Source organism: Octopus bimaculoides, chromosome 17, assembly GCF_001194135.2.
Source record: "Octopus bimaculoides isolate UCB-OBI-ISO-001 chromosome 17, ASM119413v2, whole genome shotgun sequence".
Lineage (NCBI taxonomy): Eukaryota > Metazoa > Mollusca > Cephalopoda > Octopoda > Octopodidae > Octopus > Octopus bimaculoides.
In genome coordinates, this window is record NC_068997.1 from 43,631,631 (window position 1) to 43,644,251 (window position 12,621).

Here is a 12,621-nt window from a genome sequence, read left to right on the forward strand (position 1 = left end):
TACATAAACATACACAAACGCTATACACACACACACACACACACACACACACATATATGTATATATATATATATATATATATACACACACACATACATACATAAACATGCACACACACAATTTTATTCTTTTACTGCTTTCAGTAATTAGGTTGTGGCCATGCTGGGGCATAATCTTGAAGGTTAATTACATAAACCATTACTTATCTGCACACATACGCATCCCCATTTCTCACTCTGATGTCTGTTTCTCTCCCCCAACACATTTTTCCAACTCCACACACAACAGATGAGTGTAGAAGATAACTTTTCCAAGATGCCAAGCAGTGGGAATGAACCTAAAACCAAGCAATTGCTAAGTGAACTTTATTAACCACAGACGCATGGCTGTGTCGTAAGAAGTTTGCTTCTTGGCCACATGGTTCCATGGGCAAGTATATTCTACTACAGCCTCAGGACGACCAAAGCTTTATGTGTGGGATCTGGTAGATGGAAACTCAAAGAAGTCTGTTGTGTGTGTGTGTGTGTGTGTGTGTGTATTTGTCCCCTGTCTCTGCTTGACAACTGGTCTTGATCTGTTGGTAAGAACAGACTGATAGAATAAGGACCAGGCTTTAAAAAAAAATAAAGTAGACACCAGGATTAATTTGTTCAACTAAAATTCTTTAAGGAGGTGCTCCAGCATGACCACAGTCTAATGACTGAAACAAGTAAAAACAAAGATAAAGGATATGTGTATGTGCGTGTGTGTATAGAAAGAAATATGGATAGTGAAAATAGAAAATAGAATATGTAGCTCTTCTACAAAAACCTACTCAGCCCTCCCTCCTTTCTCTAATATATTAACCCCACATCTCACATAAAGCAGCCTCCCTCCCAGGTTTTGTAGTCTTGCAAGCTGCATAGCAGCCTCTCTAATGCTGTAAAGTGGGTGGCATTTAGATGCTTGTACAGCCATAGAAACCATGCCAAAGCAGGCACTGGAGAACAATATGGTCCTTGAACCCATCGGATCATGACAAACTGTTCTCATGCCAGCGTGCAATAGAGATCTTAAATGTTCATCATAAAAACTGATGATTCAGATACTACTATTGAGTTTCTCAAGATGTGCATGACATCCACATTGACATTTTTCTCCGTTTGCATATCATTATATACATACATATGCACACACATGCATACACATACACAGACACGACAAAAATAAATGGATCCTCTTATATTCCTTAAAATTTATTCAAATCTAAAATTCAAATTATCTATTATTTGTTATAATGTAAACGTTTAATATTTAGTAGATATGCTCTTTGCATTTTTCAATGCAAAGACTCTATTGGGCATGTTACTGATGAGATGACGAATATTCTCTTCCAGAATTTCTTGCCAAGTTTCATGCAGTAATCTCAAAAGATCTGGCTTCGAAAATGCTTTTTTTGTTCTTTTTATGAAGTGTCCTGTCCATTATGTCCCAGAGGTGTTCAATAGGGTTCATATCTGGTGACTGGCTTGGCCATGGGAATTTTTTAATGCCGTTCTCATCCAACAAATCTTGGGTCATTTTAACCATGTGACAAGGAGCCCCATCTTCCATAAATAAAGAGTCTTCTTTAATCATTTCACCACTGGAGAAGATTGGAAGGAGTCCTTTCTGGAATATGAACACATATTTATCTGTTTGTTTCTGTCACACTCCATCAGCTCTGATCAACCGTTGCTCCCCAAACCATCACAGAATGGCTGCCGTGTTTCATTTTTAGCTGCAATCTTTTCACATCAAATTCTTGATCACAGAGTCTCCAAACTCACACTCAACTACTGTCAGGAAATATTGCAAATTTGGACTCATCAGAGAATATGACAGCATCCCAAAATACTAGTGGCCTCTCCACCATCTCACTGGCCTGATCTTTTCTCCGCTTGATGTTGGCTGGTTGAAGAAGTGGCTTCCTTCTTGCCGCTCTGCCATAGTATCCAAGTTTGCAGACATACCTGACAGCTGTTCTAGCACTGACATCAACTTGTTCTGCTATAACAGAGGCCTTGCAACAAGGATTATCCTCTACACTTCTATTAGCAAAGAGAAGGGTCCTGTCACTCTGGCTGATGTGGGTGAGGTGTTGTTGACTTCTTCCCCTCTCTGGTGAATTGCACAGTCACTCTATTAACTGTGGAAAGCAGGATCCCATGGTTTTCTGCGATTTTACGCAATGTCCATCTTCAGAATGACCCACAGCCTCTTTGAAATTCAGACAGTTCCAAGGCTTCTTTTGTACATGGCATGATTAAACAGTCACATGTAGAACCTGAAACATAAAAATGTCAATTAATAAAAAATACAAACCTTTACAAATTAGAATAAACATAAAACGATGTTTTGTGAGGTGTCTATTTACTTCTGTCATGTCTGTGTACATATATGTATGTATATGGGGAAGTGTTTACAACTATAGCCCCAGGTTGACCAAACCTTTGTGAGTGGATTTGCTTGGAAACAAGTTGACGATTGGCAACAGGAGAGGCATCCAGTCATTAAAAATCTCTCTTACTAAATTCCATCTGACACATATATGCAACCATGGAAAAGTGGATATTAGAACAAAGTCAATGATGATATGCTTTTTTTTGTATAGTCACAGGCTTGGCTGTGTGGTAAGAAACTTCCTTCCCAGCCACATGGTTCCAGGTTCACTCTTACTATGTGGCACCTTGGGCAAATGTCTTCTACTATAGTCTCAGGCTGCACAAAGCTTTGTGAATAGATTTGGTAGATGGAAACTGAAAGAAGCTTGTGTGCATATGTCTATGTATGTCCCATAAAAAAAAAAAAAAGAAACAGGGGTCAGTTGATTTGACTAAAAGTTCTTCAAGGTGGTGCCCCAGCATGGCCTCAGTCTAATGACTGAAACTGATAAAAAACATAAAAGATACGACTAAGTGTCTCATTCTGCTGAAGATGGGTAGAATAACTGCTTTGCTGATGACACCAATTGAGGCAGAAAGACATGCCCATAGCTGTCCTCTTGTCTCCAACCTGACTGTCATTTCCTTAATTGTCAATTTAGAATTTTTTAAAGACATAACTGTTCGGCAAACTCTGTAACAGAACTTGTGAGAAACCTTTGTTAGTTTGTCCCTTATTGTATGTACTTAATGAAAGCAACAATATTTTCATTATGTGTGTGTGTGAATTTGGTGGAATAAACTGGAGAAATACAACACAATACATGAATATAATTTTGTCAATTAGCAAGAAAGTTACAAAGAGGATTCAAGGGAAATTTTTGCAACTTCCCTGCCATGTCTATCAACTGATCGATAAGTGGATGGATGGACAGACCGATATTATTTTTAACTATGTTAAGTCAAATCTGTAATAAAAAGCATTCTCTCAGAGACCATCCCATCCTTTTGTGAGTATGTTGGATTACATTATCCAGTAAGATACAAGGGCATGATTTGTGTGAGTTAGCTGCTATTTCAGTAGACTGGTCACTACATTAGAAGCAGCCTTGGTTCATGTGTGTAATGCATTTTATGCTCACTCATGTGAAATAGTATATCTGTATTAGTGCCTGTAGAAAGGTAAGTGTAACAGAGAGAGATACAGGCATAGATAAATATATGTAATCATATACACATGCAGAATGTCTTGTCAGTGTTTGTATACATATACCTTACTCTCATCACTGAGTGTGTGTGTGTATGTATATGTATATATATGTATATATATATATGGCATTTTTCGGATAATTATGGTCCCTGTTAGTGTATATGTTTTCATTCATGTGCATTAACTACAACACTAGAGCATTTTAGCTCTTATTTCTAGCAATGTAGGTGTTTTTTAACACCCTAGTGACAATTATAGTTCTCCTTTTTGGTGAAACATTGCAACCTGTGCTGTTTACATTAAGAGTCGAGCTTATGATCGTGAGGTTGTGAGTTCGATTCCCAGGCTGGGCTGCATGTTGTGTTCTTGAGCAAGACACTTTATTTCACGCTGCTCCAGTTCACTCAGCTGTAGAAATGAATTGTGATATCATTGGTGCCAAGCTGTATCAACCTTTACCTTTCCCTTGGATAACACTGGTGGCGTGGAAAGGGGAGGCTGGTATGCATGGGCGATTGCTGGCCTTCCATAAACCTTGCTCAGACTTGTTCCTGGGAGGGTAACTTTCTAGGTGCAATCCCATGGTCATTCATGACCAAAGGGGGGTCACCCACCCTCTCTATATACACACACACACACACACACACATACATATACACACACTTGCATTGTTTGTTCATATAATTCCATATTTTCATGAGAGCATAGCTTGGATGGGAACTTGTTTGAGGCAGAATTTTATGGCTGACTAGTTTCCCTGCCACCAACCCTTACCTGTTTTTCAAGTAAGGGATTTTATTTTTTACTGGCCTTTGAAAGCACAGAGTGACCAGTTAAAAATGTCAGCAAGGAATCCAAACATCTGTAGCATTTTGCTCAAACAATGACAAGCAAATCCATACAGACACTTACATTTCCCACTTATATATGCAAATATTACACACACACACACACACACACTTCAATATATATTGGTGAAGAATGTAAAGAATGGTAAGAAAACTATGAAAAGTGGTGCACAATGAATAAAGTCCTTTGTGGTGTTTGTTTTACACTGAGTTACAGGCATCCCTTATCACCCTCCTTGTCAAAGATGCAGTGAACCGGTGACTGGGTCACAAAGAAACATGTATCCAATAATGCTTAACAAACTGTTATAGAAAATAAATCAACCACTTAAATAGCATGCACACATTTATTTATGATGTGTGTGTTATTTTTTTTTTTATTAGTTTCAGTCATTTGACTACCGCCATGCTGGAGTACCACCTTTAGTCGAACAAATCAACCCCAGGACTTATTCTTTGTAAGCCTAGTACTTATTCTATCAGTATCTTTTACCGAACTGCTAAGTTACGGGGGACACAAACAAACCGGCATCGGTTGTCAAGTGATGGTGGGGGGCACAAACACACACATATATACGACAGGCTTCTTTCAGTTTCTGTCTACCAAATCTACTCACAAGGCTTTGATCGGCCCAATGCTATAGTAGAAGACACTCACCCAAGGTGTCACGCAGAGGGACTGAACCCAGAACCATGTGGGTGGGAAGCAAGCTACTTACCTCACATCCACTACTGCGCCTGTGTGTATATTCTTTTACTTGCTTTGGTAATTGAATCGTGGCTATAGAAAGACACTCACGAAGGATTAAATCAATCAATCTGATCCTAGCACTAATTTTAAATCTGCTACCCTTCTTCCATCACTCTCCTTTTGCTGAACTGCTAAGTTACAGGGTCAAAAACAAATCAATACCAGTTGGCAAATGGTTGAGAGACAAACGCAAATACATGCAGACACATACGTACACACATGAGTTTATCTCGAGCAAGAGAAAAAGTACTCAATACATATGTATTGTACATGGTATAGAATATAATTATATTTATTCAGCTGATAAAATGAGTGTGTTGATATTTGTTTGTGCACTTGATATGACTGAGTGCATGTGTATGTGAGAGGGAGCATGTGTATGTATGTGGGTATTCACATGCTGATATCTATGTGTATGATGATAAATGATAGTTTATTATGTGTGTGTGTGTGTGTGTGTATATATATACAGGTCCTCATTCCAGAGAAGCAGATCAAGACACTTGGAATGACACAATGAGACTAAACTGAAGAATATGAAGTAGTTTACTAAGTCTAAACCGGGCCAGGTAAATCGGAGGACTTCTGTAGTTGGTTGGCGATGAGGTGGTGGTAGTAGTTACTGTAATGAGAGGGTGGTGGAAGGGGGATAGGAGGTGTCACTGACCGTGAGAGTGGAGGAATGGGAGTAAGACTGCAGGGTGGGGTGGGGGAGATTTGATGGGAGTGTAGGGCATGAGAAGTGCTAAAAGGATTGTGGATGTTGGATGTTGGGTGAGGGATAGAAGCCGATGTATTATAAAGAGGTGTTAAAATAGAGAAAGCGAGATGGGCAGAGAGAGACGGAGTGACAAGTAGGAAGAGAGAGAGGTGGATAGAGAAAGAGACAGGACACAGAGATTGATAGAGACAAAGCAAAGAGAGAAGTGGTTATAAAGAAGACAGAGAAGAACAATGAGAATGTATAGTAGCTGCAAAAAAAGAGAAAGAAAGAGATGGAGGGAGAAAGACAGAAAGAAGGAAAGAAATAGTGAGAAAGCTGGTATGAGTGATTGAGAGGGGAGCCAGAGAAAGATAGAATGAGGAAGACTGAGATTTAGAAAAGGATAACTGCAAAGTAGGTGCATGTATGTGTGTGTGAGTGTGTTTGGAGAGAGAGAGAGAGAGAGAGAGGAATAGAATAAGAGGAGGGGAGTAAGTTTAGAGATAGATGGAGGACAAGGGAATGGAAAAGGACCATTATATATAAATGTGTGCGCGTGCGTGAGTATATATATATATATATATATATATATATATGTGTGTGTATATACACACAAACACACACACACACACATATACAAAGAGAAAGATAGTGGGGATGGGAGAGGAGAAGACCTGGATAGTGTGGGAATGGGAGTGAAGTGGATAGACAGACAGGTAGACAGACAAAGAGGGGGAAGTATACAGGAGGGAGTTTCTTAGCAGGTAAGGAAAGAAAAAAAAAGAAGCGAGCAAGGAAAAAGAAAAAAAAGCAAAAAAAAGCATGTGTTGCTCTGTAGTAGTGTGGGCGAAGCCATCCATGCAGAGGCAGAGAGCCTAGGTCTGTTTAAGTGTAGGGATTTTCATATGACACAACAACAACAACATGAACACTATGAGTGTCCTGTGAAATATTACCAACGGGAACTGTTTTACCCCCTTAATTAATAATTTGGAATGGATTTTAAGTAAGTAATTCATATTTAATGATTATAATCCTGTCCCACAATTTTTTCACTCACTCTCCCCCTCTCTCTTTTTCACTATTTCTTTTTTTTTCTCAACTAATTACACTGGGAAGTTACTTTCCGTATTCCGCCTGATATTTGATTTTTTCAGAACATCATTAAAAAAAAAAAAAAAAAAATTTCTGCTGGAATTTGTTGTCACTCTTCACAGAGTTCAAATCTCACTGAGGACAACTTTGCCTTTATCCTTTCGCTGTCAATAAAACAAATTACTGGTCAAATACTAACATTGTTGGCATCTCCTAACTCTTCCCTTAAAAGTACTGGCCTTCTGCCTAAATCAAAACCCATTATTATTATTATTATTATTATTATTATTATCATTATTATTGTTGTTGTTGTTGTTATTATTATTAAGGTGAGGAGCTGGCAGAATCATTAGCATGGCAGGTGAAAGGCTTAGTAGCATTGAAGCTGTCTTTACTTCAAATTCCGCAGCGGTTGATTTTGCCTTTCATCCTTTTGGGGTCGATAATATAAGTACCAGTGAAACACAGGGGTCAATGTAATTGACTGGTTCCCTCCCCCAAAATATCAGGCTTTGTGCCTATAGTAGAAAGGATTATTATCATTGTGTTCCACTCGGGTTGACTTTGCCCTTCATCCTTTCAGGGTTGATAAAATATGTACAAGTTGAGCACTGGGGTTGCTGTAGTTAATTTACCCGCCCCTAAAATTGCTGGCCTTGTGCCAAAATTTAAAACCACCACCATCATCATCATCATCATCATCATTATAATGTTTTGTCATTATTGTTTGGGTGTTTGACAAAATACTTTGTGGAATTTGTTTTGTATATTCTGAGTTCAAATGCTACGCAGGCCAACTTTCCTTTCCATCCTTGCAGGATTGATAAAATATGTACCCTGCCCTTCCCCGTCAAATACCAGGATTGATTTAATTGACTAAACTTATTCCTTAAATTTTTGGCCTTGTGGCTGGCTATGCTAGAAGTCATTACTATAATTATTATAATGCATTGTCAGAATTATTGTTCTGCTTTGTTATTTTCTGAGTTCAAATCACACCAAAATCACAGTTGATAAATTAAACAACAATCAATTTGCCTTTTTTCTCACCCCATCCACTAAATTTCTGTCCTCACACCAATGTATAAAATCATCATCGAATAGCATCCAATCACTTCTGTTCCCCGACAACAATTTGTTATTTTTCTTCCTGTCTGTATGTCTCTCTCTTATCGTAAACAAGTGTTTTGTGTTTTTTTGCAACACCTTCAAGTTTACAATACTAGGATGAAGAGACATTCCATTTCTTACTGTATTATTTATACCATAACTGTAGATGATTTGAGCAAGAAAATTTCCCTTTCAAACAGCCTGGAGTATAAGAGAGGTTGTATCTACTTATTATGAATGAAAACATCTATTTCTTTCTATTTTATTATAACTCACTCTAACTTCAACTTCTTTTGGCAGTGATTTAACTCTTTTACACTCTACAGCTGATGGCAGGCAGTAATGTTTACTGGAAACTATTGCTGCTACTACTACTTGTCAATCAGAGTCTCTCTACATAGTCTCATTGTGCTAGAAGTAGCAGCCAAATCTTCATTATTATGCTTTACTATCTTAAAAATAAAAATAAAGAGAGGGAGAAAAATTGGATAATGTAATTCTAGGCACAGACATGGCTGTGTGGTTAAGCTTGTTTTGCAGTCATTCGGTTTCAGGTTCGGTCCCATTGCGCAGTACTTTGAGCAAATGTCTTCTGCTATAGCCCTGGGACAACCAATGCTTTTTAAGTGAATTTGGTAGGTGGAAACTGTGTGAAAGCCCATCATATATATATATATATATGTGTGTGTGTATGTGAATCTTTGTTTATTTTCCCTCCACCACTGCTTGACAACTGTTGTTGGTTTGTTTACATACCTGTAACTTAGCAGTTTGGCAAAAGGGCCCAGTGGAAAAAGTAGCAGATTTAAAATTAAGTACAAGAGTATTAGAGTTGATTTGCTCAACTAAAACTCTTCAAGGCAGTGCTCCAGTGTGGTCGTAGTCCAATGACTGAAACAAGTAAAGGATAGCCGATAAATACATTCCAGTACATATAGGATGGCCACTTCTGGAATGTCTCTGACCTCAGACTAAACAATTCCAACCTTTGTTATCATTATTAGTACCACTGTGTAAGGTGACACGCTGGCAGAATCATTAGCACATCAGGCAAAGTGCTTAGCAGCATTTCATTTGCCTTTATGTTCTGAGTTCAAATTCTACCAAGGTTGACTTTGCCTCTCATCTTTTTGGGCAGGGGGTCAATAAAATAATTACCAGTTGAACCCTGGGGTTGATCTAACTAGTATTTCTCCCTTGAAATTGCTGGCCTTGTGCCAAAATTTGAAAGCATTATTAATATTGCTGTATTACCAAAGACTAGGTCTTAAAATTTACATAACCTACAGACTAAACAATTGTTTCTTCTCTTTCTTATTTCAAGAGTTAGAGCCATATAGAGTTAACATAGTTTGTGTTGGATTCTATCATGATAAGACGAGGAAAAAAAAAAGCTATCTTCAAATGAGTGAGGGGGATTAAACATCTCAAGGGCACCTCTGATATTGTGTAACCAGCTAGAAATAGCAAACAAATTTACCTCAAATTACACCCTACCATTTTAAAGAAAGGAGAGGTACCCTGAATAATGTAGTTTTAGATGCATTATCCCTGGGATTGAGATGAAATGGTTATGGCTGAGACACAGGCTTTGTGATGATCCCGAATGGACTGTGGGCCTGCTCAATCAGAAGCAACCGGGGGTTTAGCAAAATCCAAAGGGGTAATACAAACCCATATGTTTGAGTAAATATAAAATTGAAAATTAACAAAATTACTTTCTGATTTTGGCACAAGGCTAGCAACTTTAGTGGGGTGGGGGTTAATTACATATCAACCACAGTTTTTCAATTGATAACTAATTTTATCAACCCTGAAAGGATAAAAGGCAAAGTTGAGCTCAGTGAGATTTGAACTTGGAATTTAAATGGCCCCAAAAAATAGACAAAGTATGTTAAAGGCAAGACAGATAAGAGATAAGAATAGGGATAAGAATTCAACAATTTTCAATTAGACTTCGGAAAAATATCGTCCTGTGTAGGAGACCATCCCACTAATCACTGAACCACAGCCATCAACAAGGGAGTCTCTATGTGGTTGTTTGGTCTGCTAGAAACAGCAACCAATCCTCAAATCACACTCTAGCATCTTAAAAAGGGAAAAGGCAAAAGGAACATTTGATGATGCAGTCTGACATACAAACATTATGTTTGAATAAAATATAGGATGGTCAGAACTAGAATAACTTTCCTCTAGAATTTATTTGATCAGGGTTGACTTGAGCAACAATAACAACAACAAAAGCAACTGGAACAAATATATATTTTTTTAATCTTTTATTAGTTTCAGTCACTGGACTGTGGCCATGCTGGGACACCATCTTGTAAGATTTAGTCAAACAAATCGACCCCAGAACTTCATTTTTTTTCTAAGTCCGGTACATATTCTAATGGTCTCTTTTGCCAAATCTTTAAGTCATGAGAACATAAGCAAACCAATACCAGCTGTCAAGTGGTGGGTGAGGCAAACACAAAGATAGACACATATATATGAGGGAGTGCGGAAAAATTGCTGGCTTTGAGGGCCTCACGAAAGGCCTGGTTGGAGGCCCAAAGTTCTGAGTTCTTTTACAAGGCTTAGAAAAACTGAAGGACCACTGCAATAAGTGCGTGAATCTGAGAAGAATATGCTGATTAAAATCATAATTAACTGATCCTCCGGTATTTTCTTTTACCCAAAGCCAGGAACTTTTCAGCACCTCCTCTTAAACACAACAGGCTTCCACACAGTTTCCGTCTACCAAATTTACTCAAAAGACATTGGTCAGCTCAGGGATATTGCAGAAGACACTTAGCTAATTTGTTATGCAGTAAGACTAAAAATCCCAAATTATGTAGTTGCAAAGCAGGCTTTTTGACTACATAGCCATGCTTGCTCCTATAGTTACATGTGTGCCCTGAATGCTGAGCAGTAAAGATATATACTACAATGAGATGAATCTGATATATATGAACATTTTCCAGAACTGGTGGCTCCGAGACTAAGCCTTGTGTCAAATCAGCTGATGAGTAAATCCTTCACCTTTAAGTAAATATGATATATTTCATCATCATCGTCATCATCATTTTAACATCCACTTTTCTATGCTTGCATGGGTTGGACAGCATTTATTGTGGCAGATTTTCTATGGTCAGATGCCCTTTCTGTTGCTGAGCAAGATAATATTTTCCCTTGACCAGACATGTTTTTGCAGAATATTGGAAATGAATGCATTTATTTACAACAATATAGGTGCAGGTGTAGCTCTTACAGGCACAGGCATGGCTGTGTGGTAAAAAGTTTGCTTCTCAACCACATGGTTCCGAGTTTAGTCTCACTGCATAGCACCTTGGGCAAGTATATTCTATTATAGTCTGAGGCCAGTCAGTCTTGAGTGGATTTGGTAGACAGAAACTGAAAGAAGCCCGTTGTATATATATATATATATGTCTGTGTGTGTGTGTGTGTCTTTGTCTCCCCCCCATCACCGCTTGACAACTGGTGTTGGTGTGTTTATGTACCTGTAACTTAGCAGTTTGGCAAAAGGGACCAATAGAATAAGTACTAGGCTTAAGAAATAAGTCCTGGAGTCAATTTGTTTGACTAAAACCCCTTCAAGGCAGTGTTCCAGCATGGCAGCAGTCAAATGACAGAAACAAGTAAAGTAAAAGAATAAAAGAATCATGCAATGTCAGGACAAAAATGCACATGTGCACATACGGCAAGCTTTTTGCGGTCACTGTAAAAACTTCAACCTAGATCAAAAAGTTAACAGAAGAAATGACAGATGGTTATGTGCAGACCCTTCTGAAGTTCCGAGTGTTATGCATACAAAATTTCCTGCAACTGTCATGGTTTTAGGGCTTGTCAGCAATGAAGGACATGTGACACCTCCTTACTTCTTTCTGCAAGGCCTTAGAGTTAACTCTGCCACCTACATTGAGGTCCTGGAAATAATTATTAAACCATGGATAGACAGTGTATGCAATGGAAGGCCATATGTGTTTCAGTAAGACTTTGCACTAAAGTTATCTGTTATTATATATCTGTTTTTTTATAAACATAAATCTGTCCCTCAAATATCTTATGCGTCTTGTATATAATACATCATTTGTACAATATGGAGAATGTACCACCAGCATTGCCCAAACGACTTGAACATTAGTTTCAGAATTCATCCAAGGCCAGGACCACATGCCATGTTCCCTACACAATTCAGGATCACAAGACATAAATACAACTGCAACACAATCTCTTTCCCTCAACAGGCCCTGCCCTAGTTAACATTGTCCCAAAACAAATCAAAGAGGAAAAAGATCCCAACACCTTTAAGCAGAATCTGGACAAATTTCTTCAAAGGATACCAGATAAACCACCCATAACAAGATACAACTCACTCAACAAGAACTCCCTACTTGAATGAGCCATGATACCATAAAACTTGACTTAAAAAGGATTTAGCAAATTCTATCAGGTGGTGCTATTAAGTTAGACATGGCCTGGGCCAATCTTTGGTTGAAACA

The 12,621-nt window shown here is 38.3% G+C and overlaps 1 protein-coding gene across 2 annotated transcripts in view; it reads left to right on the plus strand.

The window, feature by feature from the left end:
- Positions 1 to 12,621, plus strand: part of LOC106867430 (zinc finger protein GLI1) — a 420,253-nt gene that overhangs the window by 87,142 nt on the left and 320,490 nt on the right. The window contains exon 1 of one of the 2 annotated variants that reach the window (XM_052973915.1): positions 6,619 to 6,920. The exons of the other annotated variant lie outside the window; for it this stretch is intronic. The gene's annotated coding sequence lies outside the window, so the exon portion shown is untranslated. Of the gene's footprint in view, positions 1 to 6,618; positions 6,921 to 12,621 lie in introns of those variants that run through there. 2 annotated transcript variants of the gene reach the window in all.